The sequence below is a fragment of the Jaculus jaculus genome, chromosome 2, assembly GCF_020740685.1.
Source record: "Jaculus jaculus isolate mJacJac1 chromosome 2, mJacJac1.mat.Y.cur, whole genome shotgun sequence".
NCBI lineage: Eukaryota > Metazoa > Chordata > Mammalia > Rodentia > Dipodidae > Jaculus > Jaculus jaculus.
The window spans coordinates 169,988,007-170,002,765 of NC_059103.1; the positions used below are offsets into that span (position 1 = coordinate 169,988,007).

The 14,759-nt window shown below is 35.0% G+C and overlaps 1 protein-coding gene and 1 non-coding gene across 7 annotated transcripts in view; both read left to right on the top strand.

The window, feature by feature from the left end:
* The window catches only part of Vps13b (vacuolar protein sorting 13 homolog B), a 659,022-nt gene that overhangs the window by 172,817 nt on the left and 471,446 nt on the right, over positions 1-14,759 (top strand). The window lies entirely within an intron of this gene.
* Positions 7,478-7,579, top strand: LOC123459035. The gene has a single exon (XR_006635965.1). It is a non-coding gene; the product is annotated as a U6 spliceosomal RNA (small nuclear RNA).

The following is a 14,759-nucleotide window of genomic DNA, read 5'->3' on the forward strand; positions in this document are numbered from 1 at the left end:
CTTCTTTTATTTTATGTTATTTTAATTTATTTACCTAAGAAAGCGCGCGAGAGAGAAAGAAGCAGCCACTGCAAATGAACTCTTACACATGCACCACCTTGTGCATCTGGCTTACATGCATCCTGGGGAGTTGAACTTGGTTCCATTGTCGTTGCAGGCAAGTTCCTTAACCACTAAGCCATCACTCCAACCTTTCTTCATTTTTGTGGAAACATTTTGTTATAATTAACACTTAAATTTTACTTTCAGTTATGTGCTAATTATACAACTAAGTTTGGCCACTTATAAACTGTATATTTATTTACTACAACACATCATCTCCCAATCGACATAAAGAGAACATTTTTTCAAAATATCATTTTCTGTCATATGAAGTAATTCCTTATAAACCATTTTTGGGTTAAAGGACTATTTAATTAATATTTATAAAATTTGTCATGCTCAACTATTAAACATAAATATAATGCATATTTTTTAAGTTTTAAAAATTTATTTATTTATTTATTTATTTGAGAGAGAGAGAGAGAGAGAGAGAGAAGGAGGGAGGGAGGGAGGGAGGGAGAATGGGCGTGCCAGGGCTTCCAGCTACTGCAAACGAACTCCAGATGCTTGCACTCCCTTATGCATCTGGCTAAAGTGGGTCCTGGGGAATTGAGCCTCAAACCGGGGTTCTTAGCTTTCATAGGCAAGCGCTTAACCAGTAAGTCATCTCTCCAGCCCTAATCCATATTCTTAAAAAACATTTCTGGTCTTGTCATTTGTTTTATTAAAACATAACATTTCCTTCTGAGGTGCTTTTGTAAGAAAGCAGTTTTATAATTAGCAGCTGAAAGGAGATACTCTGTTGAGAAAAATGGTATATTGTCAATTTAAATCAAAGTACAGAATCAACTCAGAATGAAGAGTGGCATATTATTATTATTGGGATACTGTGGTAAGTATACAAACATTAGTAACAGTTTTTTCTTTCCAAAAACACAATTCCTTTCAAGTTAAAAATCGTACTGAATTAATTGTAGATCACTATGGTCCAACACCTTCCATTCTCCTGTTCATTCAAGCAACATTTTTGAGCTATTGGGCTAAAAATGTTGAGCTGTGAAAAGGCTTGCTGATGTCTGATATGTAGCATGGACAGCAGCTTCAGCCCATGAATTCTGCTTCTGTATAGTCTTTCCATTCCTGTGTTGAATGTATATTTTTATAGTATATACATGTGAATTAGGATAACTTATAGACAAAAGAGAATATGAAGAGATAAGGAATATCACTTTATGCTTTTTTATTGTATCTTGTGTACATAAAGCTTTTTATGTTAAGCTTGGCAAAATATTATGATTTGCTAATAATATGTGTTCTAGCATTTCCCCCCCCCCCATCTTTAGTATCTATTTCTTGCAGTTGTAGTTTCACATGAGTACTATTACCTTACTATCTTGTTAACAATAGGGAGAAACACTTTCTTTTATAAAATGTTTATTATTATTATTATTAACAACATGTTTCATACATGTTAATACATCACGTATTGGTACCTTCATTCCCCTCTTCCCTGCCCCCATTCTGTTGAGTATTCTCCTTAGTGGGGTTGCAGGTATTTCCCAAGGTATTGTGGTTTATGTTTTATGTATTATAGCAGCAATAGTTTTGGAGGGAGGGAAAGCCTCTGAGCATGATGTCTCAACCTGTGGCTCTTACAATCTTTCTTCCCCCTCTTCCGCAAAATTCCCTGAGTTGTGGTGGGTGAGTATTAAGCCTACTTCAGTGATGAGTTCTTAGGAGCCTCTGGATCTCTGCTTCAGTAGGTGTTGAGTATCCTCAGCATTTGTTTCCTAAACCCTGGCACTGATTATCAGGTTCAGCATGGAAGCAGCAGTCTTGCTGGTCTCCCCATTCTTCTGTAGTTTCAGCTGTGGCATGGCTGAAGTGTGAGCGGTAGTTTATCTCCTCCAGTCTCATTACCTTCTGAAGAAGAACAGATTCTCCAATGGAGGGTGATATCAGCATAGTTTAATTGGGATAATCATTATTAATTTAGGGAGAATTTGATGTATGTAACTCCTCTTGTAGCCAAAGACTAGTGAGAGCTTGACACTGGAGAACATAATCTTTGTCTCTATAGTGTTCTGATCTGGTTCCCAATTCCAGATATGGGTTCCTTTACACTGAGTGGTTCTCTTAGCCAATCAGAAAGCTATTGGTTACCCACTGAGGCTGTGTGCAACTATTGCACTGCCATGTACATCCTGGAAATTTTCTTTCTTTCTTTTGTCTTGGATGTTGGGTCTCTTCTATTCCCTGATGCTAGAACAACATTTGGCAGATAATAGGTTTACACTAAATGTTTAATGAATAAGTAGTTAAGTGAGGATTATATTCATTTACATTGATGTTTCTTTGAGGTTTTTAAAGTGGAGTTTCTAATACAAATGAGATAAAATAGCCATTTACAGTGTTTAGAAACAAACATTTGGTGCTTGGCAGTTAAATCCTTCTCGAAAAATTGAGAAGCACAAGTTATCCCTGTTGGCTTTTTAAGAAGCAAAAGTATTGGTGTTGTAGTTCGTTGTCTTTTCCCATAGTTTATGGAATTATGGTCATGCCAACTGACACTTGATAGTGCATATTACGTGCAAGACAGCTGCCATTATACACATTCCCCACACTGAATTGGAGGAGGTTGAGTCTGAAAACCAGTAAATGTTGTAGATGTTCTGTGGAATTGAGTTAGGAAGTGAATTTGGAGAGGAGCTTTATGAGGCAGAATCCCTATGATATCAAATATATAGTAAATATTCATGATATTAGCAGAATTCATTATAATAGCCTTCTTTCATTTGAAAATTACTTTCATCCTGATTTTTTTCTTAGCAAACAAGATTTTTTTTCTCGGGGTGGCATAGCATGTGTTACTTGTGTCTTGTAGTGGAAGAAATAAATAATACAATTTAACTGACGTACCTAATGCCTTCCAAATTAGGTTCTTACATAAAACTTGACTTTTCAGACTTTTTCCATTTTCTAGACGGTTTTCCATTTTGTCTTTTAACCTTAGGATTCACATTGCTAAGCATTGCATCCTCTAGCCTGTAAAAGTTCTTAACTTTGAAGGGTGCTTTGTGGCACTGTCCACAGAGCCTCATTTTAGAATCACATACCAAGTGTTTTGCCTTTTAGGTTTTAGCTACTCTTCCCTTTGGACTGCCCCTTGATTATGTTCTGTATGTGACTGGCTCTGATTATAGGGAAAGACCTGAAGGTTTACCCTCTAGAGAACTGTTCAGTGACACTAACATTTTTTGAATTTGTATGTATATAAATCAAATAGAGAAATAGTTGCTTCTGTGGCTCCTTAATATATAGAACTATTTGTACACTATGATTGATTTATGTATAATATTTTATATTGAATTTTAGACATTTCATTCTTTTGAATTTTTACATTGATATGTGTGTACAGTGTGTTGGTAGTGTGTGTGTATGCACATTTATGTGCCCTTGCAGTGACCCATGTACTTGCCAGAAATGGCCATAGAAGAACATTGGGTGTCCAGCTTAATTGCTCTTGTGCCCTTCTTATTTGAGCCTGAGACTGCTACTGGTATTGGAAACTGCTATTTATTGCTAGTCTGGGTTGTTCCTTGGTCTCTGCTCTGCTTTGTGGGATTGGGGTTCCAAACACATGGTTGTTTCTGGCTGTTTATGTGGGATCTGGAGATTCAAACTTAGGCAGTTTTAGGCCCTCTCAGGCCCTCATGCTTGAACACTTTTTACAGTCAGGTTCGTGTTGCTGGTAGAAACCATCCATCCAAGAGCAGCTTGTGGGGAAAAAAAAGGTTTATTTTGACTTACAGCCTCCAGGAGGAAAGCACCATGATGGCAGGGAAAATGATGGCATGAGCAGAGAGTGGACATTACCCCTGACCTACATAAGGTAGACACCAGGAACAGGAGAGTGTGCCAAACACTGGCTTGGGGAAACTGGCTGTAACATCCATAAGCCCACCCCCAACAATACACTGCCTTCAGGAAGCGGTAATTTCCAATTGCCATCAGGTGGGAAACTAGCATTCAGAATCCCTAAGTTTATGGGGGACCCCTGACTCAAACCACAAAGCCACTTCAGCCCAGATTTCTTCTTTTTTACATATGGTCCTTGGTCCTTTTTCATGTGCTATATTTTGTCCATGGTTTGTATCAGGTTCTGCTTGTCCAAACAATTGAAAATTTTTGTTAAACAGGCCTTTTGATACATAAATACATTTTACAGTGCTCTTTAAGAATACAATATAATCATGATCTACTGTAACTTTACAATCATCAGTACCCAGAGGCAACCATTCAGTCCCTCCCAGGTCTACTGGTTCTCTAAACCACCAGTCTCTCAGTGGTGATGAAGTTTTACATATACTTTTTTGTTTTTCTACCTGGGATTCTCATATCTCTTCTTGTTCTTTCTATAGCTGTTCAATTCTACCCTGCTTCTAAATTTTGTACACAAGTTTTTCTTCTTTAATGAGGCTTTTTCTGGAATGCTTTCTTCTTCCTACCCTCCCAACCACTTCGATTAATTAGAACTGTTAATATGTTTTTTTCCTTCGAAACAATGTATATTTGTGTAGTCTATTTTCACCATTTGAAAGTGACTTCCAGAGTTGTCACTGCTTGCTTATATTATCTTTAGGTCCTAATGTTGTCTAACATACAAGGAATACTTGAGATGATTGTTGGGTTACTGAATGATTGAATGAACATTTATAATAGATGATCAAGGGTACAAATACATATGACAGATAAATAGTAAGTTCTTTATGTTACTTGTAGTCTCTTTCCTTTTTCTCCATGTGCTCCTTTCTTCTCTTTGACAAGTAAGTACTCTGGGAGAAAATGCCAGCATCTTTTTTTGTTCTACTTACGACTAGATTCTTTGTTAACTCTACTGTAACTCGAATTTCTTGGTCTGAGTTTATGAATTTCAGTAACATGAAACGATAAATTCTACTTATCCTGGCAAAACTGAACTGTCAGTTAGCCCATACATCTTTCTAGTGTTTAACATTTACTGCTGTGATCATCCATTTCTATTGAAACTTTTCTCTCTTTTGGCCTCTATCTCTTAAGATGCAAGTGTATCAGTTTGCCGCATTGTTTTCTGTGGATGATGTCACTGGCTGTTTTTTGTTGTGGTCTGTCATTTCAAAGGTGTTTGTACAGTGAATAGCTTTGGAAGATGGGACATAGCCTCTCTGTCTGGGGCAAAGACTAGGTTCTTACTTCCTATCATAAAACACATTTGGGTCCTCAACTTAGGTTTCATATATCATGTAAATCTTGGCATATACACACATCCTTTTGGACATATTTTTGTGCCATTGTATATGTGGAACTTGGTAAGAAAGGGAACTAATGTAGGTACATTAGAATTCAAGTGTTGCTTCCTGTGCTGTTACTAATTTCTGTCACTGACTGAGGAATCTCATCTTTTGCAGCATTCATGGAATAGTGGTTGAATAAAATATTAGGTAGTTTACAGTTCTTGACACCAAAATCGGGAACACTGCTGAGTTTTTAAACATGGTAGGCAACATTAAAATACGTTTAGGAAAGTGGTCAGAAGGTAGCTAAAGGTTAGAGCCTTAATCTCAAAAGGCACCAAAGACAAAAAGGTAAAAATGAAGTTACCAGTTTAAACAGAATTGTTGATTAGATCAACCAAATAGAAAGCAAAGCAGTAAGGTCACCTTAAAAATGCTATACTTGGGGCCAGAGAGATGGCTTAGTGGTTAAGGTGCTTGCCAATCATAAATTGATCTAAGTTCAATTCCTTAATATCCAAGTGGAGCCAGATCCACAAAGTAGCACTGTTACATGAGTTTAGACTTTCTTTATAGCTTCTTTGCAGTGACTAGAGGCCCTGGTGGGCACATATTCATTCTTATCCCCTCTTCTCACTCCCCGCTGGCCACATGTTGGTGCACACCTTTATTCCCAGTGCTCAGAGGCAGAGGTAGGACAACTTCTGTGAGTTTGAGGCCAACCTGAGGCTACATAGTGAATATCTGGTCAGTTTGGACTAGAGGGAGATCCTACATTGTAAAACCAGAAACCAAACCAAGCAAACAGAAAAACCGCTATACTTGGGCTGTGGAGATGGCTCAGACATTTAAAGCACTTGTTATACAAGCCTGATGACTGGCATTTGGATTCCCAGAACCCATCTTAGAAGTGCACACTTTAATGTACTTAGTGAAATGGGAGATGGATTCAGGTGAATCCCAAAGCTTACAGGCCAGCTAGTCTGGTTTTTGCAATGGCAAAATAACAAGAGAGACGCGGTCTCAAATAGGGTTGAAAGTGAGGATCAATACCGTAATGTTGTCCTCTGGCCTCCACATGTGTACTTCCCCTTCCACACACATTGACCTATACTTATGGAATCAAGCATCCAGCATGTTTAAAACTCAGAATGCTTTTTTCCCTATTTTTATATTCCATACTAAAATACATAAACTGCCACAAGTTTAACAATTTTTTAAAAAATTAATTATTATTTGCAAGTGGAAGGAGAGGGAGAGGAATAGGGGAAGGAGGGAGATGGGGGGTGGAGAAAATATGCATGCATCAGGGCTTCTTACCATGGCAAATGAACTCCAGATGCATGTGCCACTTTGTGCATCTGGCTTTACATCAGTACTGAGGATTTGAACCTGGGCCATCAAGCTTGCAAGCAAGAGCCTTAATCACTAAGCAATCTTTCCAGCCCAATTTTAACAATAGCCCAGTGCTGTTTTCTCTCCTGCATATAGTTGGCATTATTCAATACCATTTTAAAGTTTTAGCTGAATAATTCAATGTAAACATCATAAATTTGCTTCAATCATTTCCTGTATAATTGTTTCATTGTACTGTTTATTTTCTGTATATGTTTGAAACTTTCCTTTAAATGGTACCCCAAAGTTTAACACAATATTCTGTGCTAAGTATATTGTGCATATACTCTCAGAGTCATATAGACAAAAATGTTAGTTATTATTGTTTTTTGTATGTTCTTAATGCATCTTTTTAACATAAACTACTTTTAAGACAATTTCCATATTTTTACATCTGTGTATTAGTTATGAACATATATGAAAATTTTATACTTATTTCTATTTAATTTTTTACCTAATTAATTTTGTTCTTCTATTAATAAATAAGATATATTTTAAAATATCTTGAACTTACTTGTATAAGTTGACTTTACATGCTTTTTACTTTTTGTTGTTTGTTTTTTAGTTTGGATACAAAAGTCTTATAGTTAAGTTGACCCCACAACTCGAGGTATTTTGACCTCATTTAGTGCCAGAATTGCAATCATATGGTACTTCACATAGCACTAAATTTTTCTTTAGTATATAGTATTCAAAGCAACATTTTCTTCCTTAAATTAGAAAATTGAATTAGTTGATAATGATCTTATTTTAAAACAATGAAAAATGTGCTCGCCTCGGCAGCATATATAGTAAAATTGGAATGATAAAGAGATTAGCATGGCCCCTACAAGGATGACACGCAAATTTGTGAAGCATTCCATATTTTAAAAAAATGAAAAATAAATGTTTCCTCTTAAAATAATTGTTGAATATAATGTCAGTTTAAGCCATCTTTTTTCTTTCTCAGCACAATTAGCTTCATATAGAAGTAAAGTTTCTTAATATTAGTAGATTCTCATAACTTAAATAATTTCATATTATCCTCATCATATATGTGGAACTTGTCAGTAGGGAGGAAATTAAACCAGCTTTCTTATTTGTTAGTATAATTGGCTTTATAAGTAAGTATAGTTTAAAATTCTTATGTTCTTGCCGGGCGTGGTGACACACGCCTTTAATCCCAGCACTTGGGAGGCAGAGGTAGGAGGATCGCCGTGAGTTCAAGGCCACCCTGAGACTACAGAGTTAATTCCAGGTCAGCCTGGACCAGAGTGAGACCCTACCTCGAAAAACCAAAAAAAAATTTACGTTCTTATAAATTACAATAAATTTTATATTTTACTCATCATATATGGGGAACTAGTGGTCATTGTTATTGGGAAGGAAGTCACAGTTATAACTCTAGTCTTGGGAAATTCAGTTTAAATTGGGTGCCAGACATTTTTCTTGACTAAACTCACCAGAAAATACACAGCATTCAATGTCCTTTGGTGATAATATGAGTTGTTAATAAGATTAAAAATAGAGTATTTTATATTGTAAGCTTTAACTTATAGGAAATATCTCTTGTTTTAAATAATATTTCTTGTAAAATAAAGTAGATTTCCTCAAAGTTACATTTTTCTTATTTTTTGACAGGATATATGAGTAGGAATCCTTACATATATTGTAGCAATTAAAGACAATTCACATTTGTGGTTTGGGCATTAATGTGTAAAAATTATACCCATCTATCTTATTACATTTCCTCTGTCCTCCCTGAGGACTTTACTATGTACTTTATCTGTAATTGTTGCCAGTTTTCTATCATGTTCCCATTGGGCTTCTGGTGCAAAAAATCTTATCCTCTTGATGACAGAGCTTGCCTGAATGATTTCATGCTCCTCGCATTTTTGTTAAGGGAATTAGGGGCAATATGTAACTACAGCTGAACACAGCATCTATTTTTGTAATTTTGGAGTTTGGGCTCTGTTATTGGAACTAAATGAAGAGATGCAGGTGTTCTCCAGCCAAGCCCTTTGGGAGTTTTGATGGTAGATGCTTGAAAAGAAAATGCATGTGTTTTCCGAGTAAAACAGCAGCTGTGAGACAAGGATTTATGTTTTTCTCAGAACTTTGGGATTTCAGAATGTTACATTTAATCACAAGCACAGAAAGAGGAGCAAATGTTAAAGATGTTACACATAAAAGTAAGTTTCCTGATCTCTTTACCATACAAACTGGTTGTGGGAATCTATGAACAAGTGATTTTTCTAAGCATAAGTAAACAATTTCTATTGCAGGATATAGCATTTTGAGAGTGTTGGTTTTGTAACAGACATTTTTATCCTATTAATTACTAGAAAAACTTTTCCACTTAGAGAACTGCACACAAGTATACATGATAAATGTGAAAAGTATTTTCCATATTTATTTTTTCCTGTGAAAAATATTAATAATAAATTTTACCAAAACAGCTCAGTTTTCTCAAATACAATATTTATAAGTATCTTTAATAGTCTTTATGGATACCTGTATAAAACAGATATATGCTTTAAGAATTTATATAAAAGTTCATATGTATTTAAATGCTATTTCAAATAATGATGTTGCTTTGTTTTTTTATTTATTTTTATTGTGCTTCTTATTTAAAATTTTGTTTGGGTATTTGATAAAAGGTCTAGCTTTTTAGACCTGGCTGTCATGGTGCTCACAGTGTAGGCCAGGCTAGTCTCAAATATATGGCTTTCCTCCTGCTTCAACCTCCAGAGTGCTGAGAATACAGATGTGTACCATCGAGCCTGGTTACTCTGCCTCTGTTTTTAGTATCATTATTGATTATTTAGTCATTCACTTTACTACCAAGTGATTTTTGCATATTTTATTGTGTAGAAATATAATGAAACATTACTGTTGATAGTATAAAATTCTAGTACATTGAGGAGACCAAATAAATAACCATGGCAGAACAAATGGATGAATGGATAAATAAATAAAATTGCTTATATTTAGATAACTTGAGTTCAACTCCATGCATTGTAAATTATATTATATATTCTAATTAAAAAGGAATGCCATTTTTTAGGGTTATTGTGAGAATTAAGCTTAATACTATAAACTCAAATACATTATGTAAACCATACAACATAATGCAAATTTTGGGTGTTAGTTATTTCTTAAAATAGTACCTTTTATTGATCACTTAAGGCATTTAAAATAATGTAGTTGTTTAGAGTCTTTTGTTTTATATCCTTGTTCCCTTCACCCTGTCTAACCTTATCTACTTCAACTTTTTCCTTAAGTTATTTTATGAATTTTATGAATTTATATAATTTATATAGTTCTGAAGCTGAGAAGCAAGTCTTTTACCTAGTTCCAGAACACTTCCATATTTACATATCTCCTGGAAGCCATGATGCTAGGAATTAGGTACAGTTTCAATAGCAACAGGAAATTACTTTGCTTCTTTGAAAAGTCCTGGATTCTGGAAGCAAGCCAGAGAGAGAGAGATCCTGTGAGCCTCGTGGGCAATCAGTTGTTTCCCTCATTTATAGCATATGGTTAAATTTTTGGCGTTTGCTTACAGAGAGCTGTTATTCAGAGTAAGTAGTATTAGTTCCTCTATTAAGTGTAAAGTTAGTATACAAGAAATATTTAGTAAAAACGAGCTCCAAAGTGAACTAAATTTTAAGATGTTTGGTGTTTAATAATTTACAGTCTTTTTTATATGTATCAAAAGCGACCATTATTACTTGTCTGTATTTCAGAAAATTATGCAATTATTTAAAGTTTTAGTTTTGCAAATCTTGGTTTGTGTGTTTAATGTCCGATAACTCTAGCCCTGACATCCTGTTGAGATTTTGCAGGTGATTGAATAGTAGCATCTGATGAAACACTAGGGATGAAGTGCAAGGTCGTCTTCGCTGCCTGCTCTCTTAGTTGTGCTGTCCCCTGCAGAGGAATCTTGGTTTTCAGATAGCTTTTGGATTCCATTTAGTCAGAGCAAATGCACATGGTAGACATACTTACATTATTTTCATATTTGTAAAACACACATAATCCGAGGCAGTTATCCATTAATGTATAAGAATTTTCACAGGGTTTTTTTTGTTTTATTTTTTCCTCTTTGTCATTTGGTTTCTCATTTTCCCCATCCCTTTCCTCACTCCCTTCTAAGCACTTCATGGATTCCTTATGAAGCTGGGAGTTCCTCAGAGCAGAGATCATTACTAGTAAATGACAGATCCTCAGGATAATAGATACTTACAGCTATGTAAATATTTACCACTGAGACATAGTCTACACATCTTTATCATTTCTAAATAGCTATGTCCAGGGACAAAAATCTAGTTCGGTAGATAGGGAACAAGTTTTAATTAATTATTAAAATGATTTGTATGCATATGTAATACGCAAGTAAAAAATTTTTGCTTAACTCTATTATTAGCAAGGGAACCAGAAACATATAGGGAGATTAACAGAGAATTAAAAAACCTTAGGTATTTATAGGTCAGTAGTAACAAAAGTAAATTTGGACGTGGACAAATTACTTTTCTTCCAGTAGTGAGAAAAGTCATCTACATTCTACTTGACAAAATTCATTTACATTTATATAGTGAAGAATTATTTTATATTGCCATCAGTTACCTACAATTTACTATTTTGTACTGTAGGTCAAAAATATTGAAAGACACAGTTCCAAAGAATTAAACTCAAATAACTGGAAGTATATGTTCTATACAGTGTAGAGCTTCTCATGGAAAAAGTTTTTCCTCTACATCCTTACTAAATTCCATATGGCTAGGTGAATTTTAACTTGTGTAGTTTAAATATAGATGCAGGTCAGAAGTAATTTTATGAAGCTATGGTTCAGTGCATGGAGGAAAAATTAATGGGAAATGATATCACCGGCAGAGGGCAGTGATGAAGTAAGAGTTTCCTTGTGTCTAAAGGAGGTATTGATTGTGACTAATTTTGTTATAGACCTTAAGTTGAGTTTGAGTGTTGAAATTATGGCATAGTAAATTTCCTTTAACCAGTTAGTTGGTTACTATCTGAATATTTCCAGAGTAAGATGTTTTTGGGATAGATGTTGTTTTGATATTTTATATTAAATAAACCAGTATTCCAACCTGCTTTTTTCAAGTAAGTATGTATTTCTAAATCATTAAAATACTTCACTGGGAAAAATTTTTCTATCGTAAGTACTGGAATACCTAGTATATATTTGGTGCTGCTTCTGGCATTAAAGTAGTAGCTAACCCTTTTCATGGAAGTAATATTCTATTATGCCAGCTAGTTAATGATACTACATATTTTAAAAAAGCCTTCTTTTAGAGCTGGCTGTGTTAGCACACGACTTTAATCCCAGCACTTGGGAGGCAGAGGTAGGAGGATCACCATGAGTTCGAGGCTGCCCTTAGACTACATAGTGAATTCCAGGTCAGCCTGAGGTAGAGTAAGACCCTACCTCAAAAAACAAAACAAAAAATGCACCTTCTTTTGAGTATAAAAAAATAAAAGTTCTCATATGTACTTAGATTAAATCCTAATTTGTTACTTAGAATGTGGAAATCTAAAACTGGAAATACCTGCAATTATAGATTAAATTACAAAGTAACAAAAATATAATTACACATTAGGAGAATGATCATAGGACTCACAAATAGTAAAACAATGATTAACAATACATAAAATGGGCTTGGAAAATAGCTCAGATTTTAAAGATCATAGGACTCACAAGTAGTAAAACAATGATTAACAATATATAAAATGGGCTTGGAAAATAGCTCAGATTTTAAAGTGTTTGTTACACAAGAATGAATATCTATGTTTCACCCTCAGTACCCACTTAAAAATGTCATACATGGTTATTGTTTGCCTGTAATCTCGGTGCTGGGGATATGGAACAAGGTTGGTTCCTGGAGCTCAGTGTTAGCCAGTCTGGAATAATTGGTAAGTTCTAGGTGATTGAGAGACTCAGGCTAAAAAGAGGTAGAAAATTGGAACTTTTGCTTTGCTCCCTAATAAAATCTCCTCCTAAATAAATAAAGAAAGAAAGAGATAGATAGCATACCAGTGGGTGATACCTGGGATTGTCTTCTGTCATCCACATGCATATACACACACCTGCATGTGTCCCACCCCCAACATGTATTTAGTCCACATACATGCAAAAACTGATAAAATATAGAACAGCAAAGTGGATATTAGGATAATAAAATTTTTAAACTCTGAAATCCACATTCATTTGAGAAATGATAAAACTGAAAGCTGTGAAATTTATGAAAAGAAGAAGGTTTTATAAATGCTGCCTGGAAATATTTGGATGAAAGTGTCCATAAATAAATTTGGAAAACTTATTAAAAAGGATTATCCTTCATAGTCTCAATTCTTAAGGAGTAATTCAAGTTACATTTAAAGAATTGTTTTTAAACTATAAGGATATTCATGCCAGTTATTTATGATAATCATGAGTCTTCTTTGTTGTTCAATAATAGTAGACAGACTATGAAATAGATCTGAATATATCTATAGATGGCCTTCTGTGAAATCAGCCAGTAAAAGATTTGATTGAACAAGCTTGTGCTGAAAAAGTAAATAAAAGAACCACAGTACTGTCTAGGATACTGCTTCTTGGCAAGGCTCTTGCCTCCCTGAGCAAGATCTTGAGTTCAAACCCCAGTAGAAAAACAAGCAAGCAAGCAAGCAAAGAAACAAAGTAAAATTAAAGTAAACTTACTCTGTCAATTCCTTTTCTTGTGGCTAGAGTGACATTGCTTCGGAAAGAAAAAATACACAAAAAGGTTTAAAAAATGTTCTTTTGTTCTACAGTGAAGTTGAAATGCATATAGCCCCTGACTTGTAATAGTTCAACTTCTATTTTTGGCTTTATTATGGTTCAAAAGCTATTACACATGTAGTAGATACCATTCATTGTATTTTGAACTTTGGCCTTTACCTGGGCTAATGACTGGTGGTTTGATGTTCTTCTTGCTGTGCTGGGCAGCAGTGTTCAGTAACCAGTCTCCTACACCTCATTCTTGCTAAACTGTTATGTTAAAAGGGTTAGGTGTGTTAGGTGTACTTTCAATGTAAATATTTTCCACCTATAATGAATTTATTGAGACGTAATGCCATCATAAATTGAAGAGATCTGTACCCTAAACTTTTCATGGAAATTAATAGGTGTTTATACTCTAGAAATTATTAAGGGAGAATTTAAAACATCCTGTAAACTTGAATAATACTTATTTATTTTGTTAGTTATTTTAACTTAGGTCAAAGTTGCCATAAAGTAGAGTACTAAAAGGATCACTTACTGGGACATTAAGGCATTTAGCAGCATTTCTAAGACACTTTGTATACCTTTAGACTGGAATTTGAAATTCATCACCACACCTTCTCCAGCTAGGTTGCTGCAGATCCAACCTGTAAAGTAATGAAACATTGAATGTATTGGGGGCCATCTATTCAAACTGCCATATTCCAGCCTGGTTCCTAATAGATTCAAAACAATCACACATTGTTAATTGTATTCAGTCCCGTTTTAAAGGTCACCACAGTCTTGACCAACTTAAGATAGTTCTAAAGTCCCATGTCTCTTCTGAGATTTAAGATTGTCTGTTAGTTAATGGGTCCTGTAAAACCAAGCAAGTTATATACTTTTAACATATAAGGGCACAGAGTAAACATTTTCAACTGGTATAAGGCATGGCAAAGAGAGTCTAGAACAATGTAAAGTCAACAACTATCAAATGTCAAATTCTGTAGTTTAAATTTAATCTTAACCATTGACTGAGTCTCTGGATTTTTCAATTCTGCCCCTCCAGCTGGGCTGAGGAGCCAGGGAAAATGTATATTTCTAGCTAACAGCCTCTGTGGTAGCCCTTGTATAGTCCTAGTATATCCAAAACATCTTCAGGTCTCCATGCAAACCATGGTCCATCTTCTAAAGGCTCTTCCAGCCTACCAGAGCCATCGTGTCCTGTCTCATTCCACATCTCAATGAGTGGTTCCTGGAACCACGTGTAAATATTTTGACTCCATGTATTTTTTGTTTCTAAAACTAATACCAGGTATGCAGGA